General features: G+C 35.1%; 1 pseudogene; it reads left to right on the top strand.

The window, feature by feature from the left end:
- Positions 1-14,723, top strand: part of LOC144252700 (roundabout homolog 1-like) — a 145,775-nt pseudogene that overhangs the window by 105,909 nt on the left and 25,143 nt on the right.

The raw sequence follows: 14,723 nt of genomic DNA, 5'->3' as shown, positions 1-14,723 counted from the left end.
ATTCATGATTTTAGGAATAAATAACAAAGATCAAAAGGTCAATAAATCCATAGTTTGAGTGGACTTAATTCTAACAGTAAGAGTTATAATATCTGAACAAGAATAATAACAAAAAAATTTAAATGAAAGTTTAAATCAGATATTATAGTATAGATGTAAATCCTGAAGACATAAGAAATACACACATCCATATATATTTCAGGTGTGTAAGTGTACATTTATAGTCTGTTATACTTTGGTTCTGAAATATGTGTGAGTAAATTACTTCACTAAAATTTCATGCTAAAACATCACAGTAAGACAAGTAGATATGGAGCACTGCAAGATCTAAAGGCAGAAAAAAATACAGATAATTTCTTATGAAACAAAAAGTCCCATTATTAATAAGATAGGAAACATTTAAATAGTTGTAAAGAAACAAATAAGATGCCTATGAAAGTAAAATAATGCCTGGAGCTAAGGAAATGAGAATGAGAAGATGGCATGTAAGTAAAGATGTAATAAATTATAAAGAACAAATCATAGAACTATGAATATGTCTACCCTAAAAACAATCCCATGTCTCCATTATTAGATGTGGATATGACCATTCACACAACTAGCGTGTGTCCTCCAGAGGCCCAGGTTCTGCTGTCTATATAGATAGTCATGTATCATAAACAAAAGGGACACCTACTGGAATTAATATGTTGCATTGTCCAGTATGATAGTTACTGGCAACAGATGGCTACTTAAATTCAAATCAACTAAATAAAATACAGTTTGAAATTCAGCTCCTCATTCTCACTACCCACATTTCAAGTTCTCCATAGCTGTTATGTGGCCAGTGGCAACTATATTGGACACTGGAGTCTAGGACAAGTCCAACACTTTTAGAAGACCTTTTGGATAACACTCATATAGAAATATTGGCAAAGCAAAATGAGTATAGTGCCTTTAGATTATTTTTTAATCATCATTAAACAAAACAATTCCTAGAAATTTGATATGAGAATTACTGTAATCCAGATGTACCAAATATCTCTGCTGCTTGATCATGTATGATTAAATTAAGTAGCTAAATTTAGTAACATAGAGAAGCTGAAAATTTTTCTTAAGATTATATTCATATTTACATCTTCAGTAGAAAGCATGTTAATTTTCATTTATTAAGATATCCAGTTAAAACCAATTCTTAAAGAGACCTGTTAGTGATAGTGCCACTTTTAATCAATCTGAATAGAATAATGATGTTTTTCCATAGCACCTTTTTTAATTTAAAAATGTTTATCCTTACAATATGACTTTAATTATTCCTGCTGTTTTAATATTTTCAATCATAGGCCTTAAATATCTCTCTCTCTCTCTCTCTCTCTCTCTCTCTCTCTCTGTGTGTGTGTTTGTGTGTGCGTGCGTGCGTATGTGTGTGTGTGTGTGTGTGTGATCAGTTATTTAATTTCTAAATATTTCAATGAAGGGAAGATCAGAGTGGAATGAGGTATTAGACATAGTAGATATTATTTCAGGCATTATTTGATTAAGTGACCTGGTTAGTGTGGTTCATTTTGTCATCATTATTGTCATTTTATACTTGGGATGTCATTACGAAACCATGAAAAAATGATTATGTAGCATTTCTCTTCAATAATGATTACCCTATATGACCAAGATAGGAACTAATAAAATTCTCCTAAGCACTATTAACTATCACCTTATCCCTGCTCATCTTATCTTTTGAGGATAAAAATATTAGAATTGACCTGTGGATACATTTTCCTCTTTGGATTCTTATGTGCTTTGTTCTGTAGCTTCAAATAGTTCATTAACCCAAGACTAGAAAATTTAAAGTTAACAAAGATTCACGTATGTATTATTTTAGTGGAATTCCTGTTAAAATGGTTGTTAAAGGAAATTCCTATTTTAAATTAGATGAATTATTTAGCATACAGCAGTGGCATAAGTTTATAATTATGTCCTCTCTACACAAATGCTCTGGATGCTCTTATTCCCTCAAGTTTGATTTCCCTTAGAAAGTCCATATGAATATGGGGCCCTTTCTATTGATCTAATTTAAGCCCATTTGTACTTTACATCGCAATTTTACTGTGACTCACAAAGCTTCTTAGAAAGAAATTGAAAACGAATAACCATGCAGAATGACTTTTTCCTTTTCCTCTCCATTGCACATAGCTGATTGTATAGCAAATTATAACAACCAACTGGATAACAAACAAACAAATCTGATGCTCCCTGAGTCAACTGTTTATGGTGATGTGGATCTTAGTAACAAAATCAATGAGATGAAAACCTTCAATAGCCCAAATCTGAAGTACGGGCGTTTTGTCAATCCATCAGGGCAGCCCACTCCTTATGCCACCACCCAGCTCATCCAGTCCAACCTCACCAATAACATGAACAATGGCAGCGGGGACTCCAGCGAGAAGCACTGGAAACCACCCGGTCAGCAGAAACAAGAAGTGGCACCAATTCAGTATAACATCATGGAGCAAAACAAACTGAACAAAGGTGAACAGCTCGGCCCTTATTCCTTCTCTTTCCCATGTTGACATTCTTAGCCCCTCGGCACTAGATGTCAACAACTGTCTGTGACTCGAAAGTCACCTCTTTCCTTTGGTTATTGTGATTTTCTTCTTTCTTTGGTTTCGGAATTTCCAGTGTCAAAGAGTTAATTAGCACCACAATAAGCTTGGAAAATTGATTTTATAATAATATATAAGTATTTTTAAATGGTTTTGAGATTAATTTAAATTTAATAGTAGGTGAGGGATTGCTGAGGACATACAATCTTTTATTCATAAGGCAGATGTACAACTGTCACAATACCTCGAATTTTCAATAAATAGACTATTCCACTCTTTCCACTTGAGGATGGAAGATAATTGCTTCTACATGGTCCTATGAATGAAGGGCCTTTTTATATCAAACTGAAGAAAAATAATTAAATTAAACTTGAACTGGAGAAGTGGTTCAATTTGTTGTATTTCTCAGACCTTGTGTGGTTCCTGAGATTGCTATGATGTATATAATTTTAGAACCTCAATTTCTTGGGTTGACCTGATTGAAGTCTGCCAGTATAGAACCTAAAATAAATGGAGTTTAGTATTAACTTGAAGCAGCAGAATAGTATTTTATGGCCTGAGGGGAATATCTGTGTATTGTAATGTTGTAATGCATGTGGGTTGAAAGAGATAGGTGTTTGATTTCTTTGTAGTTCTTCAGGCTACTGCTTTAATAACATGATTTGCAAAGTTATATACCTCTAGCTATAACTAGATTGCTCTAATTTGAATAGATGGGGCAATGTTGTGCACGTATCCTGGTCAAGAATGCATTTTATGTTACATAATTAGAGGTACGGATTTATTTTCTTAGGCTTGAGTTGAGAGCATTTTCTTCAAAAATAAAACTTTGTGAAGCTGGAGAGTATAACAAGATAATTTAAACATTTCATTAAGTTCATGTCATGTTTTAATTTGATAATAAAGTCATCTAGCTTTTTCCCAAGTTTGAGAAGGTACTTAACTGGTATAATAATCCAATTTAATAAATATTTATTAAGATTCCTACATACATTGATGACAAAGACTGACAAAATTGAGAGCAGATTATGCAGCTCTGGAAATTACTGTGGGGATTCAAATCATTACATTATTTTTCCATAGTGTGTGGTTTTACTCTGGACCTCAGAAAGCTCTGACAGTCCTCTGTACAAACATTTCAGAACTCTGATTTATTGTTTGTACTGCTTGTAAGCAGATTTGGTATGTCAGAGTGTAATAAAGACCCCGGAATGCAGCTAGGCTGACAGATTATTACTGACTACATTCCAGTAGCAAGCTTATCATCTGGATTTTCACCTTTGCCTAAATAAGGAGAAGCATTTCTGGGGCAGATTAGATATTTTATTTTCTTATCAGGGATACATTTTTATGAGATATCATCTAGCTGACAAGTTTCCGTTTTATTTTTATTTTATTGCAATTTATGTTTTATGAGTTGCAGATGTGGCATTTTCTGATTTATTCTTGTTAGAATTATTTTGTTACTATATATACATGTATGTACATATTTTGGGGGGAGAGTACTACTGATTGAGGGTACTGGGTCTCATGCATACTAAGTATGTGCTTTACCACTTAGCTATACCCCCAGTTTCTATTCCTATATTTTTAAATGGATATATAGACATCCATTTTGAGTGTAAGTCTTTTCATAGCCTGACAATTTGAATCTAAAAATAAAAGAGAAAAACAGACAATTGGTTTCTTAATGTACTCAGAAATATATACAAAATAAAGAGATTAGAAATAACTCACAAAGAAAACATAAATGTATATATTTTTTTCTATCTGAAATATCTAGATTATCGAGCAAATGACACAGTTCCTCCAACGATTCCATACAATCAATCATATGACCAGAATACGGGAGGATCCTACAACAGTTCGGATCAGGGCAGTAGTACATCTGGTAAGGGGATCCCAGGAAACATCTACCTCTCTGTTTAAAAGATGGTACAGCCCCAGATGGACTGAAGTATTGAATCACTTTATATCATTTGAATCTAATCTTTCTTTATATCAGGCTTGGGTTTTTGTTTTTTATATCAGACATGGGTCTTATTTTTTCAGTTTAAGGGACTATATTCTCAGTAAACCATTTTATTTTCCATTAGGTATCAAATACTAAGCTCCCTGTTTTCTTCCTTTATCAGTAAATCAAAAGTATGAACTAAAATTTAAAAGCAGCTACCACTAAACTTTAAAGGCAGCTGAAACTTTTTTCTCCCTTTTCCAAAATATAACATAAGAAATGTTGTACATATAGGTAATCAGATAAATCTGTTACCATTTGAAATAATGCTATTAAAGCAAGTAACGTTTAAGTACACTTCAGCACTGTAAAAACCTGAGAGACAATAACCTGAGATCCAGCTACTGTCTCAGTTTGTACTTTCTCTGTGATCCCTCCGTTCTTGTTCAAGAGCCTCATAAAGCAACCTCTCAGCCTCAATTTGTCCATGCCTCAAAAACCACAGAGACTCCTCCCTGTGGTCTTCATGCTGGGACAGCTGTTTGCCAGCTGTTTTCCTGATAGGGGTTGCAGATGGGAGCTTGATGGTACTTAAGTCCTGTTTTTCTAATTAAAGGTGGTTCATTATTAGAACTAACATGTGGCAAGTCACACCACAATGAGAACAAACTAATTGGTCTTGAATGGAGCATGTATCTGCAGGAGAGGGTAGAAATGGCACCTCCCAGCAACTGGATCAAAGTCATTGCTAGGTTCTTTTAGCCAAGTGTCTCTACCTCCTTCTGTAAAGAACATCACATTCACAGTTTGCTGCCTTCTTTTAGCTAAAGTATGCTGGTTTAACATTTTCTAACCTGTGTTGAAATTTTTCTTATTTAAAGGAGCTTAGAAATGGCCCTTTTTCTTTGTAGATTTTCTCAGAATCTACTGTACATTAATTTGTATTAACAATGAAAATATTATCAAATATTTTTTTTTCTTTTTTAAATCAAGTAAACTGACTTAAAAATGTCAAAGATCTACTTTTGGGAAAAACATAAAAACATAAAATATTTAGATATTTGAATGTTGATGTCATTTCATCTTTATATTCTTACTTATAGAGAAAATCATATTTTAATAGGGGAAAAACCCCATGTTTCTAGGTTATTAATTTTCGATTGACCTTCTCCATCTCTTAGCTTAGACACTGAGACCATGATGCCATGCTGCTATTCATCACCTGTTATTCTGTGGATATTTGGTAAAACAATTATAAAGGAGTGAGGTCTGGTGAAGGTAGGGAGCAAGTAAAGCTAGTACATGAAGTACAGGAAAGGTTTGTATGGGTCAAGTCACTGGGTCAGGTGGAGTTACTACCATGCATGTGTCTCAGGAAATCCAGAGGAAGACACTGGCCAATGTTGACTCTGTCATGCATGCCCAGTCACCCCAGTACATAACAACCGAGTGACAGACAGAAACAGAGACACCCAGGCTCAGGGCTGGAGTCACAGTTTATTAGTAACAGCCTGTTCCTCAGCCCACACTTGGTGTTGTAACATACCAAGGCAAGAACATCTGGTATAACAAACACTGCCGTTAGAAAATTCCCAAGTGACTTAAAAAAAAGTAAGTCCCTCTGCCACTGAGTAAGCTAAGACCTGTGTCATATGCAGGGTGACATGTAGCTGTTTAAGTTAGGATTAAAAAAAAAAGATCAAGACAATTCACTGATATTACAGGATCATATGAGAAAAATCAATTACAATTCAATTGCAATTAACAATTATTGTCTATAATATAAATATGATTCTAAAATATATTCAGGGGGAGAACTTTATCCCCAGATACCTTTTGACCTGAAGGTTTTAAAAGGGGAACATATGCATCTATGGTGTTCAAAGAATACACCAAATCTAAAATTGGAAAACTGTAGCACTTGAAGAATTGGGTTATTTCAAACTATTAGGAACGTTCAGCAACATTATTTTACTATAAGCCACAATTTTATAGAAACAGCGGCTGAGAAGATGTCTGTCCCTTTCTAAGAGCATTTTTTGGCTTCTTTTGTCGTTAGTTATATTAGTTCTTCCAGCATTTATTCTCATCTGTATCTGCCCTTCTGAAGAAAACTAATAATTTCATTGTGCCCAAAACATTTCAATGGACAAGTACAAATTATATATATTCAGTGATTTAATGCAACAGTGGAACTCTAATAGATCGTATCTGTATCATATTGTATTTTAGGTTTCAGCAATTAAATAATAGAAAGGCACTCCAGAAAATATGTCTACAGCTCATTTGTTTTAGATGATAATCCATAATGCAATTAATTACTGTAGGAAGATCACTATTAATGATATGACTTGTAAAATTCATTTATGGTTTTATTGCTTTTTTGCTATGCGTTCTACAGTTAAATTGACAATTCTTTGCTTCTTCTCTTCTATAAAATTCTGAATTAAAATTAATGAAGAAAAGTGTGTTTATCTCTATATACCTGAATAAATTATAAGATCATATTCACAGAAAATAATTAATCATGGATAATAGGAAAAAAAAATTAAAGGCCAGGAATAAAAGACTTGTACTTAATTTCTTCTCTAGGAAGTCAAGGGCACAAGAAAGGGGCACGGACACCCAAGGTTCCCAAACAGGGTGGCATGAACTGGGCAGACTTGCTTCCTCCTCCCCCGGCACATCCTTCTCCCCATGGCAACAGTGAAGAGTACAGTATTTCTGTAGATGAAAGGTAGGCGGAACATAACCTGTGAATGGTATAATACATTTGCTTATACCCACCCAAGTAGTTGTTACCCTGTACTGACTCCTGAAGGAGTCAGAGGAGACTGACTCCTGAAGTTCACAGTGTTATCTCTAAATAAGACAATGTTGATCAGTGTCGCTTTAAAACCCTCCTCAGGGATGCCCATAAAAGAATGAGTGCTCTAGAAACTTCTTTAGGAACTGGGAATTACACACACACACACACACACACACACACAGAGGAAATCTTGAGTTTGTATATATAGAATTTCACATATGATTTTGTGATTTTCAAAATAGTCATGCACTGCCTAAGGTCATTTCAGTCAATGGCAGACCACATATATGATGCTCTTCCCATAATATTAAAATGGAGCAGAAAAATTCCCATTGTCTATTATTTGTACTGTACCTTTTCCATACTTAGATGTGCCTAGATACCTGACTACTTCCCCTGGTGTTACAGAGGCGTTCAGTATTAAGTATGATGATATACAGGTCCAGAGCCTAGGAGCAATAGGCTATATTATTTAGCCCGGTTTGTGTTAATGCCATGGGAGTTTGTCTAAATCTACTCTGAAGTTCAGACAGTCATGAAATCCCTAAACAAGGTGTTTCTTAGAGCATGTTCCTGTAGTTAAGTGATACATGACTGTGTTAGAATTTCTTTGACACATTGTTAAGTTTTCATAAAATAATTATGTGGATTTACATACCACAATTTCTGGAGACTACATTTTTCTTAGATATTATCACATTATGCTGAAAATTACTTGTAGAGGTTTAAACTTCCCTGAACTATTTCTCAGAAGGATTTAACAAGAACAAATAGTCCACATGAAAAAATGAAAAGTTAGAGTGCTTCCTCTCATTCCAGAATCTTTATAATTGGACATGATACCTCAAACAAAACAAAACAGCTGCTTTAGTAGTGAGATTAAAAGCAGAGAATTCTCTTGACTTAGAGAATTAACTACAAAAAAAATGAAATCTACTTGGAAATAGTCTTTTCAATGACTTTATAGAAATAAAGGCTTTGTTTTTTAATTCTTATAAAAAAGAGTTTTACAGTCCCAGCTGTGCACAGAAGACAAAACCTCTGTGCTTCTGTTTTTTAATCATTTTTAAATAACATATATTTTCAAGTAAAATTCTTTTACAAAAATGTTAACAGGTGATTCCCATTATCCATAGTAGTTATGTTTTATAAAGTTGCTGTGAACACTGAATTGGTGAATATGGAACCATTAGTCTCTAGGGGAAATACAGGGTTAGATTCTTTGAGCCTCAGGTCACAACATTTTGGTTGATCTGAGGCCTTTTTTTATATGTGTTTTGTTTAAAGCACCATTATTTAATATATATTTTTCATTAATATAGTGTCATTTCTGAGAAAACACATCTGTTATAGACACATTTTCTCTGTTAGGCACATCACAACCCTCTTAAGTTAGGAGTGCCAAGCTGCATGTTAACATTTCCTCTGGGTGCCATTTTTAACAGGGAAATCACTGATATTAAGCAAGAAAATTTCAAGCAATGTGGGCCCTAAATCAACTGTTCAAATGATGTGAGAGCTGACAAAAGAAAATATGTGTTGTCTTGTTTTGCTTCTGCTGGGTACATGCATGTCAGGTGGTTCAATTTTTTGGTGTCTTTTTGTATGTATGAAGATGGCCACAAAAACATCACTAGTATTGATATGGGGGTTTCAAATTCACTGAATCAGTGAATTTGCGAATATAGAATCTGCAAATCGTGAAGATAAGTTTGGTCATAATAGTTTGTTTTCCAGGCTATTTTAATAGAATATTTTCTTCTATTTTAGTTGACTAAAAAGGGTTAAAATAAAATATGCTATTGTAGATTTAAAAAAAATACTACAAGATATACAACTTCTCCCCAAAGAGAAAGATTTGATTTGCCTGGTAAGAATGAATCTAATCTGCTGATAAGTGTTTTTCACCTTGAAAATGATAAAGTTATCAATTAAGAGCAGGGATTTTTATGGATCCTGGGACCATGCAGAGATATGGACTTTTGCAAAACTAACATGGCAGGGGTGGGAAAACTGGGAAGGCAAACGTAAGCCAGATTATGCCGATACTCAAATGCCTTGCTGCAGCATTTTTATTTTATTCTCTAAGCAATTAGAGAGCCATTTATTACTTGGAGCAAATGAACGACCTGACAGTGACTTGTATTATAGTAAAGCAATTTTGGAACAATGTGACCATGGCGAAGCAAGGAGTGACTGGCGGCAAAGAGATCAATTAAAAGATTATTGCAGTAGGACATGCAACAGATGAAAACAAGGGAACAGATTGTAGAGAGTCCTTATAGGTAGAATAGAGATGAATTGTGAGACAGGTTAATGAAGAGGAGAAAGGAATAATTCTCTTCAAGATTACTAATTTGGATAGGTGAGCAAATTGCTTGGCTACTTGATAACAAAGGAAACATAAGAAGGAGTTACAAAAATTGAGGTAGGAGGATTAGGGAATTAAAAAAGATAAAAAGCAACCACATTATTTAAGCATCAGTTTTCCTAAGGTAAAGTAAACAAGGCGGGGTGGTAGAGAACAAATAAGAGAGAGCAGTAATCAAACAGTTTATATAATGCAGTACATCTTTGTCATTCTAATCATTAAACATATTCCTGGGATAAGATAAGATAGAAAAGTGTAAGTACTCTCCAGATTTATCTTGTTTCCTACTCAGATCTAGCCCAGGAGCAGAAGAGCATTTTACTGTTTAGGGGTATTGTATTTTTCACTCACCATCCTAAATTCAAACCAACCAGTTCATTTTGTGCCCAACTGAAGAAATAATGATCTATTTGCATTTTCAAAAGAGAGTTCTATTGAACTATGTAAGTTGTTTCCAGTATCTCTCCCTTTGAAAGAATTTAGAAAGTCCTTTGCTCAGGGTCTAGAACTTCATCATCAGACTATCTGCAATGCCATCTTTGCATCTTCTTGAGAATATGTTGCACTGGAGGAATAGAACATAGTACATTTGATATATACTAAGTTAAACTATGTTAAGTGGGTTTTTTTACTGTTTCTTTATAATTTCTCAGCCTGTATAATATGCTAATAATAATTTACAATCTTGCAGAGAAAAATAGTATATGTAATACTTCAAAAATCTTTATGATAGCAGACTTTTTAAAACAATGACTCCTTACTATGATTTAGAAGAATTAGCAGGGCGGTGATGTATTGCATTATATAAGTTGTAATTTCATTACATCTCTCTTGTTTATTCTCTACCACCTAAATTGATGACATTAGCTCAGGAAAGTTGATGCTCAAATCGTGTGGGTGCTTTGTATCTTTTTTGCTTTCCTAATCCCACTGTCTCACTCTGTGTAACACTTTTCCTCTGTTTTCTTTGTGATCAAGTAGCCTAGCAGTTTCCTCATTCATCCAAACTAGAAGTCTTGTACAAAATTTTTCCTTTTCCTCTTCTTCAATAAGCTCTTCCACAATTCATTTCTCTCTTCATATTTGAAAACAAGTCAAAGCTGACATTCCACTTACTATAGCAGTAGTTCATTGGGAGAAACTGAAGTAAGTCAGCATGTTCTTATAGTAACACATAACATGTTGTTTCAGCTATGATCAAGAAATGCCATGTCCTGTACCACCAGCACGGATGTATTTGCAGCAGGATGAATTAGAAGAGGAGGAAGATGAAAGAGGCCCCACACCTCCTGTGCGGGGAGCAGCTTCTTCTCCAGCTGCTGTGTCCTATAGCCATCATTCCACTGCCACTCTGACCCCGTCCCCACAGGAAGAACTCCAGCCCATGTTGCAGGATTGCCCAGAGGAGATTGGCCATATGCAACACCCACCAGACAGGCGGTATGTGGTTTAGAAATAAATTTTAGCAGAATCAGATCATTTCCACTACTCACTGAATGCTGTCCCATGAAGCAGTTTTCAAATCACATGAGCATTTTCTTGGAGTATTTTCCCACAGTAAAGCCTGATAAAGGACATATCAGTAATAGTGTTGACCATGACATTAGATTAATTGATCCCAGGGCACTTGCAACCATAAAATAATGGGCATTGATACTTACCCACTTTTGATAATTACATTCAAGTACACGTGGCCTGCTAGTCTCATGACATGTTATTGCTGGTGGGTGTTTTTTGTACTTTAACTTTCGTTGTGCATGAGCAAACCACTTCTTTCTTAAGAAAAAGAGATTTTTCTCTTATCTTCTAAAATTGAGTTCCACATAATGATTTGTTCTTTCATAGCTGTAATGTCATAGTAGAATGAATGAGTTTAGTGTGTTCATTTTATGTTGACCTCAGATACCTTTACTTTGATATAGGTTGGGATTATTTTATCCAGGTTACTACACAATATGTGTGAGTGGGTGTGGGTGTGAGTGTGTGTGTTTAGACTTTTTACCCTAGTGAACATCATCATCCAATACATATTTTTGTTATCTGGGATTTCAGTTGTCATTTCTACCACATAAAAGCTATTACTGTATCATGTTAGCTCTTCTCTCATTGTTGATGATATTGTTTGTACTATTTTATTGCCCTTGACACATTATAATATGTGTCTATTGCTTTCCATATTCCTAATATCATTTGAAATCGGGTATATCATTTGCCTCAGAAGATTTTTCCTCAATATTCTTGAATGAATAACAAATCCTGGTTTGTGCTGTTTGAATTTTATTCTGCTGATTAAGATAGAATTTGCAGCGTTTGCTAACAATTCTGTCATTAAGAAGTTATTACCAAATTCAAATCCTATACTTCTTAAACAGAAAGAAGTAGTTAAACCTTTCCCTGTGTGACAAGGGGAAACTTAGATTGCCATATATTTAAATAGTATTAACCTTTGAACTTCATGAAGATTGAAAGCAAATAAGTTGTCTTTTTTTTTTTCCTATTAGCATCACAAGCCATCTCAGTTACTTTTATTAGAAGCAAATGAGAGACGGACAGAGACCATTAAGCTTCTTTCCTTCTCTCAATAGTAACCTATTTCCTTCCACTCTCCTCTTTGTGGCCACTGGGACCCCAGATCTTCCTCCTGAATAGCCTTTTGTTTGTTTGTTTAATTATTCCTTCTGTAATCCTTTTTACCTTCCTTGTAAACAAAAAACAAACATGAGTTTCCTGTCATCTGTGTGGACATTACAGACGTAGGCTCTCCCTTCAATCCTCCCTTCTTTCCCTATTAACTATGTGGCTTTTAAACTTTCCGTAGCCTTCTCTCCCGGTTACAGGGTACAGACTCTCCTACTGCTGACTGTGGTTCTGCCACCTCCACCTTCCCAGTTCCTGGCTACAACTCTGCCCATTGTGTCCTAGCTTCTACACTTTTTGCTTCCATCTGTCTGCTGAAAGTAACTTCCTAATGCTAAAATCTAAAGACTTCTTTGCTCTTATTTTTCTTGAGCTCTCTGCAATGATGGCAGTTTTATAAATTGTTTGGAGAATTGAATGAGATAATGTATGTTAAGTACCTGCAGAGGGGTAAGTTTTCAGCAAATACTAGTTCCCTTTTGTCCTCCTCCTTGTGTATCACCCCATCACTTGATTTGACAATTATATTCTGATGGCTGTCAAATTTATTTAGCCAGCCCAGACCTTTTCCCTGTGTGTCACAATGATATTTTCACTTGGACATCTCCACATGTCTTAACCCAAATTGATCATCTTTGCAGTGAACACTTGCTCCTTGTCCTACTTTAATGACTACTTATTTATATACCAAAGGGATAGGCAAAAGCATAAAAAATACTTTTGCCATTTGGAGATGAGCTTAATTATCCTTCTGCCTCATCTGTGGTTTTCAAACCGTCTATGAATTAAAATATTTACCGTTTCCCTTTAATTCTAATTCCAAAATAGCCTACGATTTTATTCCTTTGTTGCCATTTCTCTTGCTACTGGACCAGGGGCCCGACCCCTGTCCCTTGGAATTTTCCCATACTCTTGAAATGATATCCATTTTTCATTCCTTTCTCTCTTTACCTTCCAATGTTCATTCATTGCATGGAAGTCTGGATCTGTTTCCCCCATTTCCAGTCCTCCTCTGGATCCCCACACTCAAAGCCCCTGACTGTCCTCTCTTTCCCTTCCCACAACATTTCTAATTAGTCTGTTTGAAATTCTCTGAGTTTATCTTAAACTCACCCAACATCCTGGTCTAGGACGTGCTGTTTTTTTGATTGCTTGGCAAGCATTGTTCATCTTTCCAAGTCCTGCTCAGAAACACTCCATGGAGCTTTCCTCTGATTGACTGGCAAAAATCCACCAGTCTTCTTTTTCATCTTCATCAGGCTCTGTTCCCATCTCAGTTAATCAGTTTTCTTGTTGCTTTAGTATTTCCTATTTGTTTATCTGATCCTCTATTTAAATTCAAAGCTCTCTGATGTCAGAGTTCATGTCTTTCTCACGTCTTTGCCTTCACAGAATTTCCCCCACCCCCCGACCCAGTAAATGATGGCTGAAATCTGATACTGAAAATGACCTACTTTCTCCTGTTTTAGGGTGACAAATACATGTATGATCTTGAAGTATACAGATGTGATTGAGAAAAACACCATACCTGCAGCACTTATAGTGAATTTAACTAGTTTTAGCTTTTAAGTTTTTTTTTTATTTTCAGTCTATAAAGAAATTATGAATTTTATTTCCAGGATCATTGCTGGAAATAATTCTGGACACTAATAAAAAGGTGGTGTGAGCCCATTTAAAAAAAAAGAAAATCCTGTTAATGCTTTTGAAATGGTGACTATAGACTCTGTATGACATTTTAAAAATACAGATAAGCAAAATGAAAATATAAAGTACCAATGATCTGTATAGTCAGAAGCAGTCACTGTTCAGAGCTCAGTAAAAATCCTTTCAAACTTTCATCTCTACCTGTTTTCACATTGTCTTGAATTGGTAGCTTGCCAATATTATTTTGCAAGTTACTCTTTTAGCTGAACAGTGTATTTTTCTCTGTTGGTAACTTTTAGTGTAGACACTTGGGTTAAATAGATACTGTAATTTATGTAGCTCATTCCCTAATGTTGGCATTTAAATTGTGCCTACCCTGTTGAGACTAGATAGAGTGTTGGACTCTCATCTGTAGTTAAGTCCTTGAGTGAAGCCTCTTCTCAATCCTTTTACCTATTCAAACATCAGTCCCATCAGTCAATGACTTCTGTTTCTTATCATTCTGCCACTTCCCTAATGATGCAATCATTAGAGATAGATAGCTATTTCTCTACAGGTCTCATTCTAGAGCTTCGACCCATATATCCCAGTACTTATTCCTGCAGATTTTTACTGCCTAAATATCACTCTGAAAGAAGCACATATATTCAGGCATAAATGCACTTTTCTTGTTCCAGCAGCCATTTTCTCATGCCTGCATTACAGTAATGTTCTGCTAAGTGGTCTCAG

The sequence above is a fragment of the Urocitellus parryii genome, unplaced genomic scaffold, assembly GCF_045843805.1.
Source record: "Urocitellus parryii isolate mUroPar1 unplaced genomic scaffold, mUroPar1.hap1 Scaffold_53, whole genome shotgun sequence".
Taxonomy (NCBI): domain Eukaryota; kingdom Metazoa; phylum Chordata; class Mammalia; order Rodentia; family Sciuridae; genus Urocitellus; species Urocitellus parryii.
This window is presented reverse-complemented; position numbering and strand designations above follow the sequence as displayed.